Source organism: Toxorhynchites rutilus, chromosome 1 (assembly GCF_029784135.1).
Source record: "Toxorhynchites rutilus septentrionalis strain SRP chromosome 1, ASM2978413v1, whole genome shotgun sequence".
In the NCBI taxonomy this organism is placed as follows: Eukaryota; Metazoa; Arthropoda; class Insecta; order Diptera; family Culicidae; genus Toxorhynchites; species Toxorhynchites rutilus.
This window is the reverse complement of record NC_073744.1, coordinates 129,724,413-129,733,791: the sequence shown is the minus strand read 5'-3', so window position 1 is coordinate 129,733,791 and position 9,379 is coordinate 129,724,413.

The window sequence follows — 9,379 nt, the reverse complement described above, 5'->3', positions numbered from 1 at the left end:
CTGAGTTTGACACCCCTATTCTGTATTTCGATCGATTCGATATATTTCGAACGACTTGATTAAATTCAATGTTCTGTTTTCCGTTCGAGTTGTTTTTGCATTTCGTTCGATCTGTTTCTCTTCGGACATGAAATGGACAAATCGTTCGAAATCGGGAATGCGAAATAACAACTCGAACGAAATAACGGTTTCGAACGAAATGGAAATCCGTCGGAATACAGATTAGGGCTGTGAATCACAGTTATTGGCTTAATAAGCAGACGCGCAACCTTAATGGCTACAGAGACCTGCTTACCTGAAGCTTGTTTGTATCGTTCCGATGCAAATTATAGCCCGTGTTGGGAAAACACCTTGCTGTCTACGCAAATGTATGGGATAGCTGAAGGTCTCATTTCAACGCTATTTTAACAAATTAACTATTGGAACATTCATAATTGCAATAGATGTTAGGGAGTGTCCGAATCTAAATGTACAACATTCTCGTGAATCCATCGGAAAATTACTCAACGACGAGCGCTCAAAATTTTCCATTACGCAACCAATTTTTGGTTTTTAAATTTCTATCCCAAATGTGTTTTTGAAAGACCCTTCGTCAAAACCACGATTTTTTTTCACGATCGATCTGTCTGTCTACTAAATCTTTCTCAAATAATCTTCAAGCGAATTGCTTTCAAGACTCATACGACCACGTTTGCATTTAGCAAACCATATTTTTTACTATTCTAATGAAAATTAAATGTTTTTATACACACACATATACAGTTGATGAATTTGTATTAATGTTCTCCATGAATGACGTTCACGTTCCCTGTGGAACTTTTGCCGTCTCAACGAATGCATTAACTATCAATGTATCAATACTTCATTGAGATTTTTTAAGCCAAATAACATGCCACCTTGGATGTATTCCGAGAGGCAAGTTCTAGAATACGCGTGGCCATAGTGCAAGTCGGAAGAAATTTCTTTGACGAAAAATCTCCCGGCCAGAACGGGAATCGAACCCAAACCCCCGGCATGATAATGTGGGACGATAACACTCGGCCACGTGTGCACCTTGTATTAATGTTACACTTTCCAAAACCATATAATCGCTAGAGAATATGCAGCAGGTCTTTTACCAACTGAAGAAGTTTTCAGAGAATTTATCAGCAATATACTGAGCGGAACCAAATTAAAAATACTTCAATAGCTCTTTCAGTATCACACCCTCGAATCTTGAAAACCAGGACAAAATAAAAAGAAAGATCGTCACTGCGGCCGTTCGTCGAGGTGGAAGGAGACATGGCGAACTCAATCTATCAATCAATCAATCGATGTAGTCATTAGAAGCAAAGAGAGTGAAAACTCGTTACATTTGTTTTTCTTAAATGGGGAAAGCATATTATTACGCTTTTTTGTTACAACTTTTTCACTGAAAACAATACAGACACACACAGAAAAACACGCACACATAAGCTCGCGTTGAAGCAGTCATGGGAATGGGAATCTGAATTTGAATAAGTAGTGGTCATGTAGAGGAAGGATTGTGTTTTGTATGAAGAATCGGGCTCCTTGCGGGGAGCAGATGCAAATAGAGAGCGTTAGTTTTCCCAGGAGTTTGCAACGAATATAAGAAGGAGAGAAAATGAATGAACACAATGAGACTACAAACAATCAACGTAAGCTAGGAAGAAAAGATAAAGAAAAGAAAGACTGTTCTGGACGGTTCCTTGTCACCATTCATATAGATATACACGTATACATTATAACATAACTAGGATGATTCAATAATTGATACAATGCCTTATTCGAATGTAAGACATGAAATGGCGGACATCAGCAAAGTCACGCCTAAATCAAACCAATTAAACCCTTCTCACTCACCCCACAAACACACACACACACACACACACATCCCCAGGAGAAGAGGAGTTTCGATGGGAGAAAAGTAATACGCTTAATATTTTGCGCACACAGAGAGACACATATTTGCACTATCGAATAATTTGACGAATTACCGTCGAATAAATCCCGGAGATGATGGAGAGAAAAAGACCACACAAATTGAGTAATAAATGGTAGAGAGCAGTTTCCGCGATTTGGTTCCAAAATTTGCTACATTGGAAAACGAAGCTTAGTTCCTTAACAAATTGTGAGTATGAAGATTTCAAAACGATTTCAAGCGAGAGCGGAGAAAATTGGAAGAAAAATAATTGAACGGAAACGAAACTGGACAACTTGACGTCTATTTTCGCGATTGAATCAAAACGAATCGAACGAAAACAAAAACTAGAACGCAGTGACAAAGTCTAAGTGCCTTAGGAAGTATGATAAATTTTAGCATTTTTAGTGAGGTAATTGAAAACGTATGATAGTCATTTATTTGAGAAGTGTAAAAGGAATGCTAGTTTTAAGAATATTTGTACCCAGTAGGAAACTGAGCATATATTAGATTGGACTGTATCTGTAACCGATATTAAGGAAAGAGTGCTTGCAGTTCCCCGAAACCACCTCCCCCTTTCATCTGTGTACATAGACAAAACAGATAAACAATTATCGTAGGAAATCTTTCTTCCAACAACTGGCTTAACCATATATACATAGTATCTTAAACGAATCGTATTGGTAAGCAAGAGAACAATAGTGACAACTGCCAGTGTATCTTATAGGAAACAATCCCGTTCAAACGTAATTTAGTAGCAATTAAATAGGCAAACAAAAAAAAACAAAACAAAACAAAGCACAGAACCACGTACAACAAAACAAACCCAATTACTGCTCGCGTGTTATGCAAATGGATCCCACACTCTGTACATAGATCCAATCGCATATCACCCTGTTTTTTTTACTACAGAAGAGCCCATCCAAAACCAAACATAGCACACAGTGAAAGACACACACACAATCCATATACTCACACTCACAGAAAAAACCAAGCTCATGCACAAACTTACAAACAATGCAATAGAAATAATAGTCTTCCCAAACCTCAACAGTTTGACTCATACAAAGTTAACACGAATGAAATATCCGAAGAAAGTAGCTGTAAGTTGTAAAAAAGAGGAATAAACAAACAAACAAACAATAAGCCCCTTTCCTATAGTATATGTTATCAAGTGCAACGACGCAGAAGGAAAGTAAGCAAGAGAGAAAGAGAGAGAGAGAGAGTGAACACACACATATCGGAAGGGTCATTTTAAATGCGCAAAACGAATGTACCGATCTAGGGAATAGAGTGTAACAAAAGAAAAAAAAGATAAGAAAAGAAACAAACCTACTACTAATATACTGTATCGTATATCGTATATAGTTTCCAGAAGGAAAAACAAAAGAAATAAAACAAAAAAACAAGTCAATGAATGTTTTATTTTTTACTAAGCGTAATAATATGGTATAACCAATAAAGTTTTATTCGTTGAAGGTGAGCAACAAGCAACACTGGTGAGCATGTTTTGCAGCTTGATAGCGAAGATATCACCACCCTCAAACAGGCGTCTACACCATCCAGATGTTTGTTCGGAAGAACCCGGATTCTAGATGGCCGCTAAAGTTTTTAGAAGAACTTCTTCGACTTAACGTAACAATACTTGCATCACTTTTATTAGTACTCGGTTTAGATTCCTATGCCAAAAAATAATACGGCCTTGATTTTATTCCGAGTGGAGAGTTCGGAATTACGCCTGCACCAACATAAGTCAGAGGAAAGCACTGCACGAGACCCAGATTAAGAATCAAACCCGAGGCTGCCGACATAATCCCCCTTATTCCACGCGGCGAGTGACGTGAGATAGCAAAAAGCTCCTCGCTTCATTGTGGGAGCTACATTACTTTTCAACTTCTTTTTGATACCCGAGTCGATAACATATGAGGACACGATGTCAAATCACACCTAGTGACAAACTATAGTCACGCAGTGACTTGAGCAATATCACCTCATTCGTCGCGCGGAATAAAGGGGAATATGTATGACGCGGTTCCGGAATAAAAACATCAACAGATATGAAAACAACTTGTTTTAAAGTTCATTTTCACTACCAACACCAAAACTTAATTGACAAACTGGGTATAACAGTTCATAGTTTCTCATACAAAATTCACTCCTGCATCTCGTTTCATAAGCAAAACTGAAAGAATTCTTCGCTGGCAAATTTCAATGTGCTTTTAGAGAGGAATGTTCCCCAACGGATCATATGTTCACTTTGCGACATCTATGGGCCCTATTCCAGAAAACGAGACGAGCAGACGAGCGCTCGTCTCGTTTATTTCCATGTTGAATCAAAAAAATATTTCAGAACCCGAGCTCGACTAAAAACAAACGAGTAGCTCGTCTGGCACGACGACCGTTTGGCCGCGCTCAATCAGTCGAATCGTCTAGTTTGTTTGATGTGTTTGTTCACCTTTTTGATTGAAAGCATCGGTATTCTTATGCTCCGTCTTTATCTTCAAAAATTGTTTCACGGCTAAACTAGTAGGGGAAGTGGGGGCATAGTGGTCACCCTAAGGAAAATGCTCATTTCCAGCGTCCACATACCGATTCAATGCCTGTTTCTCGAAGAATATTATAGTTCAACTCACTGTTCTTCAAGATAGCAAACGGCTTTCACTATAAAACTTCAAAATAGTACACCTTTCATCATTACAAAAAAGGTGAAAAATCGAACTTTTGTTTTGCTTGTAGGTAAAGTGGTCACCTAGTGGGGGCAAAGTGGTCACTCGCACATATCAAGCTAAATGGGAAAGATTAATGCGTTTTTTTCATCCAAATTTGTTCAAATCATATTTGATATAGTAGGTACATGCATGAAAGAAGCTTGGCCTATTCACCTAGAGTCTCGATTTAAATTTTCTTATGCATACAAAAACGTAGTAAGAAGCACATAACGTTCCGCATAATAAGGCTTGGTTTAGTTGGAGTGGCATATTTATCCTGGGTCAAAGCCACAAAAGGATCTTCCTCAAGAGCAGAATGTGATGCGGTATATCAGCTTAGTAAACAGAATATTGTAACTTGTTATTCACCTATGACCACTTTGTCCCCAAACATCAATGTAATTTCTATGTTAATTAATCGCTGAGATGAAACAAAATATCTGTTCACCTCTCCTAGAATATGTGAACAGTCGTCCAAACTGAAGATTTGTCCAATATATCAGCTTGTATAAACTAAATTTCACGAGAAATTCCTTAGATACGATGCGCACAGAACTACGGCCGAATGGCTATCGAGAGAGCAATTTCGGTTTTTATTTATATTTTAACATGCGACAGCTCTACTGAAGTACAGGGTGACTCAAAAGTCATTAAATTCTTTAAACATAAGGTGACTATCGATACGGCATCTATAGTCAATAGTTATACTACCAAACAAGCAGGTGACCAATTTGCCCCCACTACCCCTATTGCATAAGCAATGTATGTTTTCAACTGCAACCATCAAATTCAATTCAGTAATTGCAAGATTTTACAGATTTTCAAATGGACCTCTCCCAAACAACACAACCAAATGTAAACATTGAACTCATATCCAGGGATGCTAGATGACTGTTTTGAATATATGAACACGGCACGAAAAGTGTCTTCACATATTAAACGAAAATGAGTAATTCAAAACAACTACTTTATTGGAAATACGTATATATGGATTTAAAACTTTTCTTGATAAATCGTTGATTAGGTGAACAAACATTGCCCCCAATAAATCCATAATAACAAAACGTCTGAGTGATAAAACCATATGCTCGAGGAAAATATCAATGAAACCAAAGAATATATGAAACTTATTCCTTTTTGTTATGTTTTGTTTTTAATATTTTGGCACTGAGAGAAGAGTATCGATTGATCAATTTTAAAACTGTTTGTTGTTTTTCTCAAAACAAAAACATTTCATCTCATCTGACATCACTGATCATACCGAGAAAAACTGACTGAAATCTCTCCAGTCTACCAAATAAAACATTTCAATGAAACTCGTGTACTGGAATGGGATATTTTGCTCGTCTCGACAGTGACTGAAGCCGAGACGAGACGAGACGAATTGCTCGTCTCGTTTTCTGGAATAGGGCCCTATATATAGGGTTGGGGAAAATGAAATGTCGTATTTCTGATCGAAATTTGACGCTTTATTTAACATACTTAAAACTATCCAATATAAGGAAGGAAGGAAGGTATTGTATTATAGAGACTTTAAACTTTTGCAGTTCATTCGTCTCTAGCCTTGAGAAAGGCCCTTTGAAAACTCTACTCTACTCTACTTCAGCGCTACCACCTCCGCCCTCTTGCCTTGAGAAAGGCACTCGATCCCTCGCCGTCCAGCCCGTCCAGCAACGATGTTGTCCAGTCGGTGTCCACACAAAGAATGTCCAATATAAGTTAAATATGCGCCGTTTTTGTTCGCAAACTTGTGGCCATTTAGAAGGCAACTTCATTATCCCCCGTCATAATGGTCACTCTATCTGTTGATATAGTCCATGTTTTTACTGTCAATTTTGTTTACGTTTTATCGCCTTAACACTATTGTTTTAATTTGTTTTTTTTACGTTAGTTTGCTTCTTCGATGTTTTGCTTCGTCGCGCATGTGCAGTTGAGTTAATTGTATAACCGATAGTGCAGTTAATTGACTAGAAAGTGTTGTGTTTGTTGTGCTAGTTGCTACCACAACTTCTTTCCATCCTTCCGCGCTGAACAAAACTTGTACGCAACTACAAGCTTTTTCTACCCAACTTTCCACGTATAACTGGTTGCATAACTACCGGGCTGATAGTCTGCATTAAGCTTCACAATGGAATCCAGCTGCCTTCAGTGCTCTGAACCGGTAAAAAATCTAAAGTTTATTAAATGCCAAGGATTCTGTGATAAAGTTGCGCATTTAGAGTGCGTTTCCTTATCTCGCTCAAACATGGATTTCATAAATGAGCACCCGAATTTATTCTGGTTTTGCAACAGTTGCGTTGGAATAATGAATTCAAAACACGTTCGCGAAGCATTTACGGCATTAACTGAGGCATTCAACAATTTGAGTGAAACTCATCGCTCAGCATTGGAGGAAGTAAGAACAGAGCTAGAAAATAACAGAGAGCAAATTGAGGCTCTAACCACGAAGATAACTTCTGTACCTGTTACTGCACCGGCTACGCCTGTTGTCACCGTTCCACCTACTAACTGGCCTGTTCTGAAACGCAAGACCAACAAAAGAACATTTGATACTGCTGGATTGATTTCGCCTGAATTGCCTAGTTTGTCTTGTGGCACAAAAAAACTACCTGCAACTTTTGCCTCAGTTCCTACAGTTCCTCCTGAACCGAAAAAATGTTGGGTATATCTCTCCCGTATTGCTGTGAATGCAACGGAGGATGACATTCTCGCCTTAGCATGTGAGTGCATCCCCTGCGACGAAACCATCGAGGTTAGAAAGCTTGTGAAAAAGGATGCTGATTTATCGTCTGTGCGGTTCATTTCATTCAAAGTTGGTGTCGATGAAAAATATCGCGAGGTAGCTCTAAGTGCAGACACATGGCCAGACGGAGTTTACTTTCGGGAATTCGTAAATCATCAAGATAAGAAAGCCGAGCAAGGGTTTTCAAAAACTCCTCGCTTGATTTAAATTGTTCCCGTTCAACGCTGGATGTCATTCAACCGAAATGCACACTGGAAAGAACCAAGAGAGCCTTCAGTTCCTGCCTGCCAATCACTTTTACCTCTGAGTTTCAACACACGTCGCTTGGTCATCCTGCTGAACATCCTGCTCTTCAAACGCCGGGCCGCACGCTGTACAGCATTATGGAAGCCCCTTCTGCCCCCAGCACAGCAGATTGTACATCTGCCGGTCAATCAAGATATTCTCGAAAATCAGTTATACCTACACACGTTAGTTCCTGCCATCACAGTCGTCCCGGCTCTGTGTCTAGGGACGTGGAAGGGGTCTTCCAGCGTGCTATCCCAGGCAAGTATCATCTTTCCAATCAGTTACCTGCTTCTCATGCCGGTTCCCTTTCCAGTATCAACACTGCTGCTGTATCGTGGTTTTATTATCAAAACGTTCGGGGACTGAAAACAAAAATTGACGACTTCTTCGTTGCCGTTTGCGACTGCAATTACGATGTCATCATGTTGACAGAAACGGGACTCAATGACAGCATCAACTCTCTCCAACTCTTTGGAAATGACTTCAACGTGTTTCGTTGCGACCGAAGCCCACACAATAGTACGAAGACTACATTTGGTGGTGTTTTAGTCGCAGTTGCCAGCCGTTATAGCTCTGTGGTAGTTCAAACCATGAATGGAGGGAATAAATATTGAGCAGGTTTGCGTGTCTGCATCAATTCATGGCAAGCGGATGTTTTTATGTGCAGTGTATATCCCACCTGACCGTAGTAGGGACATTAGCGTTTATGATTCCCATCTAGATTCTTTGCGTGAATTATGCGACATGGCATCAGATGAAGATGAAGTGTTAATTTGTGGTGACTACAACTAGCCACACATCCCGTGGAAAACGCAAAATGACGAGATTATTCAGCTTGATCCATCTCTGACCTCCATCGCTAGCTCGGCTCTGGTCGATGGTTTAAACCTCCTCAATCTTAAGCAGTCGAACTTCATTTCAAATAACCGGGGTCGTATTTTGGATCTTGTTCTCTGTAGTCCGAATGTTGACGCGATTATTCGTGTCTCGGCATCGCCAATGCTGACGGTTGTCGCACATCATCCTCCTTTGGTGATTGAGTTACCAGTCTTACCGACTGTAGTTGATCCAGCTGGAAGCTTAAGTGTCGCCGAACTTTATATCAATTGTGCGAAATTTGACTGTATCGCCCTCATTGACTTCTTGAGCAGCATTGATTGGAACAGCACTTTGGCGTTAGATGATGTTGACGAAATGGCGTCTAGATTCTGCAGTATCGTACGTGATTGGATTGTTGAGAACACGCCTAGACGAATACCATCTGTAACGCCAGCCTGGAGTACGCCACTTCTAAAAATATTAAGACGTGCTAAGAATGCATGCCAACGCAAGCTGCGTCAACACTGTACTAATGAATCGAAGCAAAACTTCCATCGTGCCAGCAACGCATATCGTCAGTTGAATGCTGGTCTCTATCGGTCATACGTGCTGCGTGTCCAAACTAACCTAAAGCGTAACCCCAAAAGTTTTTGGAATTTCGTCAACTCCAAAAGAAAATCGACCAGCATCCCTTCTACGGTTTTTCTTGGTGAGAGTGAATCGACTACCGTACCTGACGCATGTGAATTGTTTTCTAAACACTTTGCATCTGTTTTCGCCTCCAATGTGGCTACTGCATCTGAAGTTGACGCTGCTGCAGCACACGTTCCTCAGGATTTGATTGATCTGCGCACCTTTGTTGTCAGTCCGCTGATGGTCGAAAAAGCAATTAACAATTTA